At 44.7% G+C, this 16,897-nt stretch overlaps 1 long non-coding RNA gene across 1 annotated transcript; it reads left to right on the forward strand.

Moving 5' to 3' along the window:
- The first annotated feature begins 15,150 nt into the window (after positions 1-15,150).
- LOC114057410 lies at positions 15,151-16,682 on the forward strand. Its single transcript, XR_003571217.1, has 3 exons — positions 15,151-15,227; positions 15,850-15,948; positions 16,486-16,682. It is a non-coding gene; the product is annotated as an uncharacterized LOC114057410 (long non-coding RNA).
- Positions 16,683-16,897: the final 215 nt, after the last annotated feature.

Here is a 16,897-nt window from a genome sequence, read left to right on the forward strand (position 1 = left end):
TGCAAAGCAAATTTAGCATAGAGCAGAGAATCCATCTTAAAATGCCTTAGGGGGGACAGAGAATATGGTATAAATGGAACTGCAGCAATGTCTCTTCTAATTCTTGTAATCTGTCACCTAGCCTTGGCAGTGATAGGTGCTTTAGAAACCCACAGACAGTCTAAGTGTGATTTGATCACATTAGTGGTGGCTTATGCATCAAGAGATTCAGAGGTTTTATTCGGAAAGGCATTAAAATAAAGGTGGTTGTGCTTTCAAATCTCTTTTGTCTGGGAAGAGGCTACCTCCTAAGGCTGGCTTTACTCCTGACATTTCTCATTCTTTGCTTTTTTTTACAGATCAGAAATATAACATGAAATGCCTTGTCTTGCTATTTTCATCATTCTGCAGTCAGTCTCAGCAGGAATCTGAGGCTACAAGGGTGGGAGGTGATGAGCTGAGTCAAGTCTGAAATATGGTTCCTTGCACTAGAAGGATATAGATGTGGTTTCTGTGTAAGTCACCAGTTCAGGTCTTGGTACTGAAAGGTGGCAACTGTTATACGCTCTCTTAATATGAGGTAGAAGGTGTCCATCCATTTGCTAGCTAACTTTATGCAGTAGTCTAGGGAGCTGAAAACAGCATGAATTAAAATATCAACATGTTGGCTGGGGAACAAGCACACAGGGGAAGTTTGTCCTGTCACTACTTGCATTTTCTTGGCTGTATGAAGCTTAGACATTTTTAATCTTTCATGTTTAAAGTTCTTGGCCTGGTAATTTTCATCAAGTTGAATCAACTCTAAAGATAGGAGAAAAGATGAGGGGGAAATTTTTTTCTTGGGGGGAGGGTTATTTGAGATGCAAACCAACAGGTCTTTTTCCTTAGACCTCCAAAAACCAAAGGGAATTTATTGGTCATTTTCACATTTTTAACTGACATTCTAATTTTCTTCACAAAAACACTTCAAACATTGAGAACCTCAATAAATCTCTAAAACGCACAGTGAAAAGTGTTCACACAGGCCATAAAATTGTAACTCTGGATTTGTACAATTCATGCTTATGGTCAGTCATGTCAAGCTTTAAAGAATCTACCACTTCAGCCATCACGAAAAGGCAGTAAATCTGGATTATGCATTGAAAGTGCTTAGGGAGTCTGGGTATTTATACCAATGAAATGCCAAAATATTTTACTGACACACTCCATTTTTTGCATTCTTTTACTAGCAGTTAATTTTTTTATGTGTAGATATATATTTTAATGCTGACAGTTATATTTTGGCTATTCTTAGTTTGCAACTGGCTAGGCCTCCTCTAGTCAAAACAGGAGTCTGAACAATTTCCCACATACAGCACCTTGGGCAGAAGACAGTGGAAACCTCACAGATACACTCGTGACTTGGGCTGAGTATAGCTAGAGCTACACCTTTGGAAGCTCTGCAAATGTCATATGCAGAGTTTCTGGCTATTTCCACAGCAGTGATTCTTTGGGGTGCTGGTGCTAAAGAATCTATGTCAGTCCCCCCATATCCCCACATAGGACCAGAGCTGTAGCACCATGGAAGAGAAAGGGATGACTCAATAGGGAATATTTTTTCCTTGTCCCTCAGTAGGGAATATTTTTTCGTTTTCCTTTAAACCACCTAAGGTATGTTTGCAGCTAGAAATGTAAACTGAAGCCTCTGTGGGATGTCCATCGTACAGTGCAGTTAAGAGTCAACTAGTCAACCCTAGTACCACAAGCAATGCAGTCATGTTAATTTAGTGCTTTCACTGGGCTCCTTAGCCTCTCTTTTACATGTATGCACCAAACACAGCTACACTTATTTTCTGACCCAAATCAGCTCTTCTATCTAATTTTGAGCACCTCTGTATGATACTACTTGGTCTACTGGAAGGGTGCCAGGAGCACATTTTATTTACAAAAGGAAATCACTTAGAAGAGGCCAGATTCCTTTTGGATTGACAATGAAGTCACACAAAACTGGTGCATAAAACATTTAAGTATAGTTAACTAACTCAGACCAAGCTCATTCAGCTAAAGAAAAAGCAGGAGCATGCTCAGGAAATCCAGATCCAGCCTCAGCCACTTGGTGACCCCACACCAGGAAAATAGCATGAAGTTTCTGATGCTGTCTTTAAACAGTTAAGAATGTTTTAATCCTAACTGCCAGGGCCCCAATATCCTCACCTGGGGCCGTTCCCACCCTGCCCACAGCCCAGGACCACATTTCAGTCCCCTCAGGGCCACCAGTCTCTCATCAGTGACATCATAGGATGCTGGCTTCCAACTTCCCATGGAGGAGCTGACATGACAGCCCAGCCTAGGCCTGTCCTCATCTCCAGGGAAGTGCCCAATGCCCAGGGCTGGGGCTGCCCCAGTGCCCTTGGCCGGGGTAGTGGGGTGAGTCCGGGCTGGCAGGCCCTGTGTCCTGCTGCCCCGTGTCTCTCCCTGCAGCTCCCCATACCCCATCCCCAGAGAGACAGCAGCCCTTGCTGTCTCCTGGTGCTGATTCCTCTATGCTCAGTAGGTGCTGCCTGGCTCTTTCCTACAGGCCAGGATGTTAAAAAGAAAGGGCAAACTCCAAAGATGTCCAGTTAGTGCCACTGCTACTACACTGCAAAACAAAACCAAACTAATGATCATAACCACAATCTCCCTTCTCCTCCTCAGAGCCCAGACTATGTACTCAAAGGCAGAAATGAATATAAAACATATACCTAATTCCAGGCAGAAACAGAAACTGCTTTTGGATTTGAAAATGCAGCTAGCCCCTCACGCCAAGAGGAAGGTTTGGTTTTATCATATTGTCCATTCTCTCCTCTGAACAACTCTCACTTCCCGCTTTATGTCCTTCATGCAAGTATCAACATGCTTCTTTCTTGCTATGAGGAGGATACCATGAACCTGTCATCCTTCAAACTGTTTCTCGGCTCAGCTTTTGCTGTGGTGTCTCTGTGAATTAGGTATCAGGTCTAATCATTTAAAGATAGTGAATCCACTACAGTTTGGTTTACTTCCTATCTGTTTACAAGTACTTGGCATAGCAAGTAAGACAAACTCATTCCTAGGTTTGTGTCTCTCTCCAAGTATGATATAGTATGATATAGTAGCTATGACTTTACTACACACCTCTGGGAACAGTTTAGGTATCAGTTTGGGGAAAAAAAAAACAACCAAACAACACAACCAAAAAAAACCCAGAAGTTCAGAGATTAGAAACCATAACAAAAGCCCACTTCTGCCGGATTATGGCACTAGAGGTCATGCAGTCCTCTCCCTTGATCTTCCTCCTTACCTGCTCCCTAAAATCCAAGATACTGAAATGAATCAGCAGATCAAATGGCAGATCATTGCTGAGATGCTTTTTCCAGGCAAAGGAGGCCCAGGCCAAGCCAGAAGCTATACTGGCCAGGTTTAAGGGGAGGTTTCCGATTTGCCCTCAAGATCTTTCCATACGATGCTGGGCTGTATAAGATTATTTTATCCTTGTCATTCAAAAGCCAGAGGACATTATATTTACCTAATGTTATATTTCAAAACAGAGACAGGGATGGAAGACAACCCTGTTCAAGACCTAAAGTATTACACAAATACATGTAACAGCATCATGTGCTACATCAGTAACAGCAACAGACTCATCCTATGGGGAGGCAGCCTTGTGTGCTGTCTCATGGCACTCAGGAGGGCATTGAAAACAACTTAATACTATAGGAATGGTATGGAACACAAGGGTGCTTGTAAGGTATCTGTCTTTATTTTTAGGCCACAGCCATACAATCTGGGCCAATATAGATGGCACATATAGCCATGTGGAAGATTTCATTCTTTCCAGCTGCTCCTCATTACGATTTGCTTTTGGTAATTTCAAGGAATACTGTTAGCTGCCTTTTCCAAGTCTCTGTCAGACTTTCTTCCAGACAGAAGGATTCAAGTGGCTTTAGTTGTTCCATTTTTTTTTCCCAAAGAAATCAGACTTCTTCTCATACAGTGTAATAAGGGCACTGTGTCCCCAGGAGGGACTAATTCTCATTTCCTGGTTCAACATTGGAGGTAGGTAAGTTACAGAAATAATTCTGCAATCTGTGACTACTGTTGCACATTGGAGCAAGCACTCTTAGGAGAAGGTTTAGAAATGAATTACCTATTTACAAAGGAAGCCCAGTGTAGTCAGGACTGGCTTGATCCATAAGGGCTACAGGATTCCCACAGCACTACTAAAATAATAGGAAGAGTAACAGGGACTGCTACAGGAATGAGTCGTAGGCATTCAAAAAAACCCAAAGGAGGCACTGATTTTGTCAGCTACACAAAGGCAGCTGTCACCTCTTCCCAGTGGCCATTCGGGGAGCGGATGGTGAGCAATGCATAGACAGCCATCTTGATTCTAGTCAGACTCAAAAGTCCTTGTTTGCCAAGTAAGAAGGAACAAAAAAAGTGTTGAGCAAAAGATTTAATTTCTCAGTGTCTATGGGGAAATCAACAGACGATGGGAAGCAACATAAAAAACATATACATGAAAGACTGTTATTTAAAACCGGTTGACATAGTCGTTTTCAGTGGAATCTGGCTGGCTGTAGCCAGTATTTAATTCAAAAATTCCTCAAGAATGAAGGTCTTTTGCAGGCCAGCTTTATTTGGCTGGGATTGGGTTTTGCTTTTTCCCACATCCCGCCTGCTGAAGTTAGAGGTTCATGGCAAGGAGCCTGATTCCTCTGCCTCTTCCTGTGCCGGACACAACCAGCCAGCATCACCACTTTGTTAAATTGTCTGCTAGAATGGCTGTATGCAACAGAAGCTGGAGTGGGGCAGGGAAGGAATGGGATCATCTGCTCTCCATTCTCAGAACAGAGAAAAAAAGTATCTGAAGGATGACCCATAAGCAGTCAAAGAAGTTTAAAAAACCAGGTAGAGTCCAGAATGGGCTATGTATGGTGCCATGGCAGTAACAGCTTTCCTGTCTGATACTCCGTAAGCCATTAAGGGCTGTAAAAAGAGGCTTGCTCATGCAGCAGACAACAGCAGCAACACTTGCTGCCAGCACTAGACATAGAAGATGAAAATAAGAACAATTCCAAAGAGCTTTTTAAAGCACTGACCACAAAAACATCAGATAATATTTTTCTACCCCCTAAGACAAGAACAATTGAACTTGGGGCACATAGAAACTCCACCCTTAAAAATGAGGGATACAAAAATTAGTCCTGCTCAAATGTTCAGCACCACGTAGCAGATGGAGAATACACAGCAGGCTGGTGTGGCTGAGCTATTCCCATGTAAAGCTCTTTATATGACAACAGTAAGGTAACCAAATCAAACCCATCCTTAAATCAATAATATACTCCACTAGACTTCTCTCTCTTATACACCTCACTCACTCACTCACTCACTCACTCACTCACTCACTCACTCACTCATATTGTCTCCTGGGATGTTCAGCCCAGGTCTGCTAAAACCAAGGTATTGTGTCATGTTGACTGTGGCAGGCAGGGGGGCGGGGAGCAGCTGATATGGCAACTCCAGATGTGCTTTTTCTATTCTTTGAAACTGTTCATCGGAAAAACAAAAAGCTCTCTGTTGCCATGGAGACAGTATCTCTGTCACTAATGTACGCAGTGGGCGGCAGCAGCTTCCTGGCTGCAGAGACGCCCAAGGCCTGGTACTTCAGCAATCTCTTCACTGCTGGGCGTGCTGTGAAGCAGAAGGTTTAGGCTTGGATGACAGGCAGGTCTTCCTCGAGGTAGCCAAAAAAATGAGGAAGCGGTGGATCTAAGGATCTGGGGATTTTGCACCTGAAAAAAAATGCCAAAGTGATGCTAAGGTGAATTTGGAGTCAGGCAAAAGCTGTACAAACACCCGAGAGGCAGTGCACAGAAAAAGCCGGTAGCCTCTTTTGAGATGAAAACATTTTCAGAGATTTGAATTATTGTATTTACAGAGATAATACTAGGAACAGTGAAGAAACTAAGCAAGATCTTTTTGCAGAAGAAGATTTAAATTTTTTTCGTGAAAGCAGTGAAAACTCTATCTTTTGAATCACACAGACCTTATATCTGCTCTTAGTAAAGGAAATGATCCTCTGTTGGTCCCCAGGAGATACATGAAATGAGACCAATTAAGACTTCTCTAACTCTAAATACAAGGACTGTGCAAAGACATACTTTATCCTTATTATGTTTGAAAGTGAAAATGAATAGTGTGCACCCCAGCTGAATTAAAATCAGGACTTGCATTATGTAAAAAGCCAGAGAAGATGATCTGTTCTGTCCTTAAAATCTCTGAAAACATGATCACAGGGTTATCAGATCAGCTCAGAATCCCTGTTATGAAGGCCAGTCTTAACAGTGTCCACTAGACGAAGCCTCAGAGGACAGTGAGAATAGCAAGACATCTATCTGGCCATGAGTATGTTGCATTATATAGGGAAAGAAATTTCCTTGAACCAGGGATGTGATCTCTAAAATATGAAACTTCTACCTCTTTTAAGTGTATACTGTATTTACCGTTTCTGATTACCGCTACTTTCCCAGGCAGATACTGCTGGTAGTCCAGACCATTTTACAGCCCGAATCAAATAAATGGGCCAGTTTCATGCCTGGTGTGAAATGGTATATCCTAAATGAACTCACAGAAATCACTTGATTTGTAACAACATTACTCTGACTGGCTCTGAAGTGGACAGTAGGACAGGGATCCACAAAATGCACAGAGTAACCCCACTAATAAAGATTAGGCCATGGTATTGCTAGAAGAATTGAGCTGGAGATTGCCCCATGGCGTACAAGTAGATGTGACCTTCTGGATATGCTCATGAGAACACTGGGAAAGGTCTGGAGTTCTGCCCACTCTCATCTACATTTTTCTCCCCAAACCAGTTTTGCTTCATTACTGTTCAAGAAACTGAGAACAGCTGCTGATAGGAAGAAGCCCTATTAGCAGAGACACCCTCCTGGAGGTGGTAAGGAATAGACATTAGGCTGCTGTCTAAATCATGCAGCAGTCTAGCTGGCCAGGGCTTATTCCTCCTGACATCTGCTTTCTGAGGTACTGCCATCCATATTAGATTCCATCAAAAGCCATTTCGCCACCAAGCTGAGTAGCTTCCTGGGATGTGTGTCACTGCAGGGGGCCCACCATGCCCCATTCTTTGTCCTGGAGAGATGACATCCACCCCAACAGCAGAGACTGGGAGGGTTACAGTGCCTCTATTCACAAGAACTGGAGATCATCACCCCATAGAGACACTCTGCATTTGGCTGGTTAAAATGGAACAAATCAATAATTTGTCACTGCAGAATTAGAAATGCTGACATTCGTGACATTTGCTCTGAAGCCATCTAACTCAGGGGAGTTGTTCCCATTGGGGCTCAGATGCAGAGGTGTCTTCCAGAGAAGGATGGCACCTTCTCAGACAAGTCTAAGGCAAATAGGTGCTACAGGATGCAGTGTGGAAAGTTCAGCAGGTCGTGAGGAGTGACCCCATAAACCAGCACAAATTTGGGCATTCGGTATAGCCAGAAGAGTCATCTTGTTTTCAAAACTCAAATTCCTTTCCTGGCCCTGAAATAATATTAATTGATATTCCAATTTGACCAATTTAATTTTACTTCCTAAATTTTCCATATCATAGATGGTTGGATGCAGCATCCTGCTACTTCAAATGTTGCATAGCATTGCTATGCTTTGTTAAATAACTTCCTTCTTCCTCACCAGAAATAGCTATGTTTCAATAGTGAGTGAAGAGATTCTAGCATTTATAGTTTCTAGAGCTTCTGGTTGGGATTGCTCAAATGTATAAACATAAATCTGTTTTGATTTTTCTGTATGCAGAAGAAGCAGATAATAGAGAGGAGCATCCAGTATGGTCAGTTTAGCCACTCCACCAAAATCTGTCAGGTAAAGGACATTTCAGCTCAGTCACTCTCTCCTCAACCCTTTTTGCTGATCTTTGTATTCACATGCCCTGAAAGACACTCCTCTGGAACCTGAAGGAGACAGGATACTTCACCACTGCTACTGTAAGCTCTGATTCAGGCTCTCTGATGAAATATTGAGTTGGTTTAGACCTTCAGCAAGCTGATGGTGTTGCCCTTTCTTAGGAGCCCACTAATAATGGAGGCTGAGGGACCCGTCGGAGTCACTGGCAGGATGACTGGGAGGGTTTTGCTGCTGGAGTGTCTGGGGTGGTGAATGTGCGCAGCAAACCAGTGAGCTGTGTTCACTCACCAGGGGGCTGATTTAGCTCAGAGGTGGTTCAAGAGATCCTGGCACCTTTCCAGCCCTAGCCTTTCCCCTTCTCCCAGAAATAGTGGCATGGGTTAAAATCAGAATGACTGAAGAAAGCAGTAGAAAGTAGAGCCTTACTTAACCACACATGGAAATAAAGAAATGTCGACAGCAATACAGGGAATCAAGGAAAAGGAGGTGAAAGGAAGGAGGGAGATAGGAGAAGAGGAAGGGAAGGAGAGGATAGCAGGGGATCCTTTCCAGCCCTGCTTACAAGGTGCAGGATAATTCATGGCTCTTGTTTACACTGCTCCAGACCACATCATAGACATTCCTGGTTAATGGCTTCCATCTGGAGCAGCCATGCGCTGCCCAACCTCCCCCTCACAGCACTGCCAGTAGAGGAGTGTCTCCCTCCAGACCTTCCCACCCTCCTGCCTCTCACAGACTGCTGTCACCAAGAGGATTGGTACATGCACCATCTCTCCTCGAGACATTACTGTCAAGTTTCCATGACCCAAGATAAGGGGTCTGGGATATACCTCAGACAGTGGAAAGCCCCGTTAATGTGAGGCCCACAGGATGTGCTGGAAAGGCAATGCAGGGACACCCAGTCATTGTGCACAAGCTCAGCCTGAGTCCAGCAGGGATTATTAGCTCTGGCTCAGCATCAACCCTTCTGGGCCTGGGCTGCTTCCCAAAAGGACCACTCAAGTGTCTACACATTGCACCTCCCACTACTCTGGGTTTGGGAGGGATTATTAGTTTAGGCACAATGCCAGACATGAGCTGCCTTTCTGCATCTATATAGTCCTTGAACTAAGCGAGTTTTACCGTGTTCAGAGCACAGTGGAAAGACACCTGCTTGGCTCTAAGGGAGTCCAGGTCTGTCCAGGTTGGTACTATGCCAGGTTTAACAGGCCCTGCTGAATACAGCAGGATTTGTGTGAAATCTCTGGTATGTCTTTCCACCGTAGATCCTTCCCAGCCTTCATATCCCCAGCAGCAGGGTCCAGAAACAACCCCACTGGGTGCTGCCTGGGCCAGGTTTATCAGGTTAGGCTTTACATTTTGCAGAAGTGGCAAAGCTGCTCAAAGATCTGAACCAGTTCTCAAAGCAGCAAGACCACAACAGCACAGTGCAGCATGAAGCCTCAGTTTCTGAGTCCTGCCAGACCTGGCCCAGCTCAACTTTCTCTGCATCTGCAGCAAAGATTGAAGTGCAGGGGCAGAGCTGTGTGTGGGCTCGCAGATCAGAACAGAGTCAAAGATGCACAGTAGAAATAGAATGGCCAAAGGAGACAGTAGCAAGGAGGGACTGTCCCAGATCTGAGTGAACTGTATCCAGAAGATCCAGGCCCAGAGGACAGCAAATGGGACCTGAAAACTGAATTTAGACTGTTATGACATGCAGAAAATTTAGTGAAGCTGAAATCAAACCCAGGCTACCAGAGCAGTTAATTTATTTATTGAATGTCCTACAAGGTCTTGGAGGTGTGGTCAGAGGTTAAAGGGAGAGACACTGCGAGATCAGATCCTCACTCTCCTCTGTTCCTGTCACGGTCTCTCTCACACCCTTTCTCTCAGCTAGGCAATAGGTTCCCAGTATCTGTCGAGTCTGATCTGCTCTAAGCTCCAATGAGAGGCAAAAGAGGAGCTGAGACAGGAATGAAACAGAATCCCAGCCCGTGACGAGGCACTGAGACTCCTCACTGTGCCCCATGTGGGTTGCCCTGTCATAAATCATCATTTGTCAAATTCAATAAGCATCCTTAACACAAAAATAATGCTGTCTCCTGGGAGGCTCAAGTGCCTGAAACTCTGCACAGATGTGGAGATACAAAAATATAAGGAAAGAGGGGAGGACAGGGAGGGAGGAGGGAGGAGGAAGGATAGATTTTGCATGGCAGAAAGGGTGTTCTTCTCAATTCTCTACTCCATTCCCATCCCCTTGCCCCCCATCTCACTACCACACACGAAGTCATGTACACCGTATTCCTCTGCAGACCCAGCTCCTGGCACACATTTTGCATCCTCTAAAAGGAGGAAGCACGCTCTGTATGCAACATGGAAAACCCTCCCACTGTGGGGGTCACAAGCCTACCACAAAAAACTTCCCTGCTAGCCCAGGGACATGTGGATGGCAGGAGGCCCCTGGGGAATGGCTTCCTTCTTAGGACAGAAGAGGTCATGGGGTACATTTCATTAGAAATCATGCTGCTGCTGTTTCCACTCCCCGCCAGCAACATGAGAGCTGCAGTCTCGGTTAGACACCCATCCCTTATTGTGCAACAACAGGAGGCTGGAGAATAAGGCCACCTCAGGGGGTTCAGCTGTGAAATCTCACTCCTCTCTGAAATGCACCACACTCTGACCAGAGCCAGGGACCAGCACTATTGTAAGGAAAGGCTGAGTGTGTGCTGCTGTGCATGCTGAAGCTGAAAGCAGGCTCCAATTATGTACATGGAGGTTGCACTGCACTGTACACTATGTATGTCTAAAATGTCACGTATAAATAGGGATAAATGCAAATACCCATAACAGCCATTTTGTCTCCCCCTCTGAAGCTGCTTGAGCTGCAGTAGCAGACAGAGGAGGCAGACCAGCATCCTCTGTAGATAAGGCACCCATGGGACACAGATCATGACATACCTGAACATACCTAAGCTGAAGCTTAGCCCAGCTGCTCGGGATGCATCCCAGACGGGGTCCTGCTTATGTGACACCCACCAGCCTGGACCACATCTGGGCCAGGGAGGATAAAGCCATGCTCCGAGGCTTTTGCAGCTGGGGTTTGTGCACAGGGAGACAGCTCCTTGGTCGATGGCAGGCTCATAGACAGGCTGAGCTGCACAGCTTTCTCTGAACTCTCACACACACACTGCTGTTGTCAATGAATCATTCAGGTCACTGCAGACAAATCTCAAAGCACCTATCACCATTTATCCTTCTAAGATACATGTGCTACAGAGCAGCCATTTTAGAAAGAGCGTGAAGCTTTCTGAAACCTTTCACAGAGGCTATTCTGAATGCCTCTACTTGCTAAGCCACCCAGATACCTTGGTACCACATACGAATTGCCGAAGTGGCAGAGGGGCAGTATAAAACCACATTAAAATTCCAAATAAGTATTAAAAATATATTCAGTAGATAAATATGCCTTGACTTTGAAGGTCAGAATATTGATCGATCTGAAGGCTAGAAGCAAGAACTTTGTACGTTCTTGTGATCCTCCCCTTGCAGTTATTATCATTATTGGCATTATTGTCACAGTAGCGGCACCTCGAGGACCTATTCAGGATCCAGATGCCATTACAATGGTGACACTGAATTCAAATGAAGAGATGTGTGATGAACAGTCTGATTCAAAACAAAAGCAAACCCCACATGGCAAAGCAAGCACAGCAAATCCTTGTGAATCGAGCTCAGTGCCACTGCAGCCAGACTGCTCCCAGCACCCAAGTCAGGATGTTAGAGGGGCTGTAGGGTCTCTGTACTGTACCACAGTCCCTTCTGGAACTGGGCTGTTGATATACTCAGCAACTAAGTCCATTATGTAAACAGCCCATACATCACAGATCTGTGTGCTTGAACTGTCTTTGGGGCTGCTTCTCAACATGTTCATCTTTTTATGAAAAAAAATTTGCACTGGGAAAAAGAGAGGAGCAAGGATATTTGTCCAGGACCAGCCTCCTGATCCCACCACAGCTCTGACAACACGCTTGATGCCAGGTGCTCCCCAGCAAGCAGCCACTTCACCCACAGGCAGGTGGAAGGCACATGCCTGTGCACTCACTGCAGGCAGGCACAGATGGAGGGTTTGTGCCCTGGGCCATCACCCTGTGCACACACAGATGAGAACGCGAGCCCTGAGCAGCCGCTCCACGCATGGAAGATGGCTCATGCCCGGCTGGCCGCTGACCTCCACATGCCCCGTGTGTCCCACACACTCACCCTGCCACGGCACCCTGCCTTCTGCCCTGGCAGCTGCAGAACAGGAGATACAGCTGAAGGCAAACACGTTTCTGCCCAACAGAAATGCAAGAGGACTAATTTTAACCTAGTACTTATGAGGAGGAGGACAAGGAAGCGCAGAGGGATGGGTTCCTGCAGATGCTGCGGGAATTCCTGGGAATGGGGTAATTGTTGAGGCAGCTACCTATGCTGATCACGTTTCTCCAGCAGCAGTGGGTTAACCTGAGTCAACCCAAGGAAAGCAAGCTTAGGTTTGCCTCTGTGTTCTGCAAATACACTCCACAAATCCAGTTAGGAGACTATGCCTAGAGAAAACTGCTGAAAGACAGACGACAGTATTATATAGGTCAGTTATTTCAGACATGGAAATGATTATCTGAAACTGGAGTGAGGGGAGGCAATCTTAAAAAAACAAATCAACTCTTCCCCCCTTCTCCATAATTCCTTGGAAATAGCTTTCTAACAGGATAAAGCTGTCCTTTTTTTATACCTGCAAGGAGATATCAGACTCAAAGACTGCTGGTGTCACAGGTCTGAATCTTGCCTAACTTCAGTCTTAAGCCAAGTAAATTCCACTTGGTGAAAGAAGTAAATATTCTTCTTTCTACTACCTTCCAAGGAAAGAAAGCTTATGTGAGTTCACTGCCTACACACTTTTCTCCCTGTTACCCTTTTAACACTGTGATTAGTTGCAGTCCAATTCGTAGAACCCTCAGGCAATTAAATCCCAGGAAAAACCTCATGCAATAACTTCCATGAAAATGAATGGCTGGTTCAAGTTCTACAACCCAAATTAGTGTCTCCACAGAGGGGGAGTGGCATAGAATCTAACAGTGGTACACTCTGCACTCTGGTAGCAGTCAGCTGACCAGTCAGTCTGCCTGTACTGGTGCCCAGTCAGTACACAGGCAACTTGCATATGTGCAGTCCCCCACCCACATAGGGTGCTGTAAAGATGCAGAGATGACATGGGCTGCTGTACAATTTAGGGAGAAAGGCATGAGTCCACAGGAGATGAAGCATCACTCGTTTGCAGAAGATTTTGTCAGTGGCACCTGTTCAAAGCTGCCTGAGGATCTGCACTGCCAGAGACAATCTCAGTAAAGACTGATTGCTAAGTTACTGAGTGTCTGTTACTCTGATATTAATGCAGGAGGTGAAAGGAAAAGATGTATGTAAATATTTTTCACACATGGCTCCACAATTAATGAACAAGATAGTCATACCATAAACAAACCCGTATATCTGTTCATATCCTTCATTTCTCCTAAACCCCTAGGGTACCAATAGCAGAAGTTCACAAACACGAAACAAAGGTCATGATGCTTGACAAGATATCTTTATTGCTAGACAACTCCCCAACCAAATCACGATAAATTAAGGCCCTTATTCCTGCTTAACCCATAACCTTTGTAGTAGACCCTGAAGGTCAGCCATTGCAAGTTTTCCAGCCTAGGAATGGGAGCAGGTATAAGATTCACATTCGAAGGTCCCTTCTCTTCCTATCCAATGCACAAATCAGTTCACATAACCTCAGCAGTACATCCATACCCCCACACACACCACAGACATGCAGAATACTTGCACAAACGCACTGCAGTGGAGATAAAGCTAATAGTTTACATGCAAACACACGCCCAGACATGTGTTCCTTCCTGGAGATGCCCCCTCCCCCCTTGTGCTTTACACGTTATATAAGAATTTTATTCTGTAGTATGCTCTGAGGAAGCCGGCATTTTGCCAGATTTCAAAATGGCCTCATTTATCACCTAAATCCCCTATGAAAGCTAGGGAATAAGGTTTATAAAACAGCCCAGATTAATGAGGCTGCATCTACATCTTAATAGCTTTTGTGTGTGCACAGTACTTCAGTCTGTGCTTGTGAGCAGTGTGTATTTCTGTGGTTTATGGACTCTCTTCATCTTACCTGGTACATCTACGTGTGCTGGTGTTTCTGTGAAATGCTGTGTGTGTGCGCTGCTTGTGTCCAGCACATAAAACCTCCTTCCGTGACTGCAGCTGGTTATGCCGCATGCAGGTGGAATTCTCCCTGTGAGCACCTCCCGATTTGCAAATGTGATCTGTGTAGGGAACCTATTTATGCCTGGGCTTTGATATCTGTTGATATACTTTTGTGCATGTTAAACTCACCACTTCAGTGCTGGCTCCTTAGGCAACAGAGGCCTATATTTCTTCACTGTGTTAGGGGAATTTCATTTTGCTGCTATATATAAGAATTCTGGTGAAGTAATTAACAGAAGCCTCCAGAGGCTTGGTTATGAAAACAAGGCTCCACGTGCCAGCTTCAGAGGAACCTTGTACTCCTTGCAAACTCCTCCAGGCAAGGAAGATATTGCAGATGCAAAGGGAACATAACCCAGGGCAGGGAACAGCAAGCACTGACGAGGTCTGTTTCTCAGTCCTTGAAAACAGCTTTAGCAGAAAGCTGAAAAATTCAGACAATTGAAAAAGGAGGTTCCAGGTGGGATCACAAAGGAAAAGGGCATCAGTTCCATTGACAGTGAAGATTAATTTTTAAATTACATACCAAAAAACTCTTCCAAGAGCATTCGACCTGTGTCAGTCTAGTGGATCCGATCATCCCTTATGTGGGACACAGGGAATACTCGGAAATTCCCCTTACAGAGTTTACCCTACGGCTCTTTCTTAGCTCCTTCTGCCTGTATTCTTTTCATCCTTTCCTCATCCATTTCTCCTTCCCTGTCTCTGATAAGGAACTACTGCTGCTTCTTTCCCCCCTACCCCCCTGCTGTCTGCTGTCAGCCATTTCACTTGGCTTTTTCTGCTCTTGCATTCACCAGAGCTGATTTCAGTGACAGCCCCTTGGCAATTTCCCTTTGCTGGTGACTCAGGTAATTGGATCTGGTGCCTTGGGGAGCTGCCAGGCATGATGTCACAGCTCTGCAGAAAAAATACCCTATGTAATTGCTTGATACACTAGCTAATGTCTCATCCCGGTGGAGGGAGGAACTCTGAGTTTGGGGGTTGCCAAGATTTCAGAGACTTGGGACTCTGTGGTCGAGGTGAATAAAGAATTATCTTTATTTTTTGTTTACACAAGCTCTCACTTGTTTACTATGTGCTCATTAACTGTCCCCTGAGCAGGCAGTCTGAATGTTCATAATACATTCTGCAGTCCCTTTATGAAAAGGGAAGGACTGTGAACTTTTCATTAAACAAAAGAAAATGAGAATGAAACATCAATACAGTACGAGAATGAACAGCTCTACACACAGTGGTGTAATCCTGCATCAGGGTTTATTCTGCCCCTTAATAACATTTGCCTACCAGCATTTAAATGCACTTGGATCCTTTATTTCTTCCAAGACTGCGAGAAGACATCTCTCTTTTCCTAGTCACAAGGAATGGATCTGGAAGACAGGCTATGGATCAGAAGGGGTCAGTGTTAGTCTCAGGGTAGACAGTGTATCTGAAATCTATTAAGGGAAGCAGCAAGATGAGAATGAGCTAATGGGTGACTCTTGCTAACACAGTAATAAAATGGAACTGAAAGTTTCTGGCTCTTCCCTGAACTGCCCTGTCTTGTTTGGAAGAGAAACTCTTGGGATTTTAGTATTCAGAAGAAGCTGACTGTTCCAAGTTCTGCTTTTCAGATGTTTTATGTTGATCTTCCTTCTTTTGCAGACTTAAGGAGTCCAGCCAGCAAGGATCTGGCAGAGTGAGATGCTTGGGCCTTAGCTCTCTTCCCACAGTTCATATGCAAGGCTGAATCCATTGCTAGAGGTATTGATTGCTTTGCCAAGAGGAGTGGATAGGAGCATGAGAATTCAGAAAGGAAATCTTTGATTGTCTTCACTGCAAGAAACATTTTCCCCAAGCAAAATAGGACCTGGATTTAACAAGGTGCTTACAAATGCCTCAAAAGACCTCAAGAGAAAATTGAAGCCTTGTGTCAGAAATGACCTGCTCTGGATCTCCAAAATGAAGAGACAATTTTGTTGCAAGAATGGTTTTTTTCCTCTCCACTACTGCATCTGGAGTGATGTTGAATAACCTGGAAAACTTAGCAAGTCCTGAGAAACAATCAATCATTTTTGATAGGCCACGTTCTCCAGCTAGAAAAGATCTGTCCTGACTTTCCACCATGCTCTGACCAATTCAGCAGATGATAATTACTATTCCATTCGGCTGGTTCTCACACAAGCACAAATATTGTATTTCTCAGCTCTCCGTCATAGGTGTTTTTTCAGGCAGGTCTCCAAATCTGGGTTAGGTCTCCTGCCATATTCTCTAACACTCTTGTATTTCTAATCCTGCCAGTCCAGGCCATCCTGTGGACTCCTGAGGCTTTGATGTAGAGATGAAATTTCCAAACTTTGCTGCCTTAGTCCAGCCCTCCTGGAGTGACTCACTAGTTTAGTTTCCTCTTTAATGTTAGACCTGTGCAGTATTGCAGCTGTTCTGTGTGGCTTGGAAATTATTTTGACAGAGTCTGGAATAAAGGCAAGAAGGTTGCAGTTCCCATTTTTCCAGACTCTTACCTCCTCACACTCTGTCTTCTGATGGCACACTGGTACATGGAGATCTAAATGGTATCACACCTGCAGAAACCTTCCAAGCAAATAACACCACTCCACTCCTGAAAAAAGTATTAAGAGTTCTTGCTGGGTAGAAGAGGCCACACCTATCTAGCATCTCTTTAGGACCTCAGATATCCACAATATTTTTTGCT

This window comes from Empidonax traillii, unplaced genomic scaffold (assembly GCF_003031625.1).
Source record: "Empidonax traillii isolate 1590-97213 ecotype Southwest subspecies unplaced genomic scaffold, ASM303162v1 scaffold132:size1788729, whole genome shotgun sequence".
NCBI classification, from domain to species: Eukaryota; Metazoa; Chordata; class Aves; order Passeriformes; family Tyrannidae; genus Empidonax; species Empidonax traillii.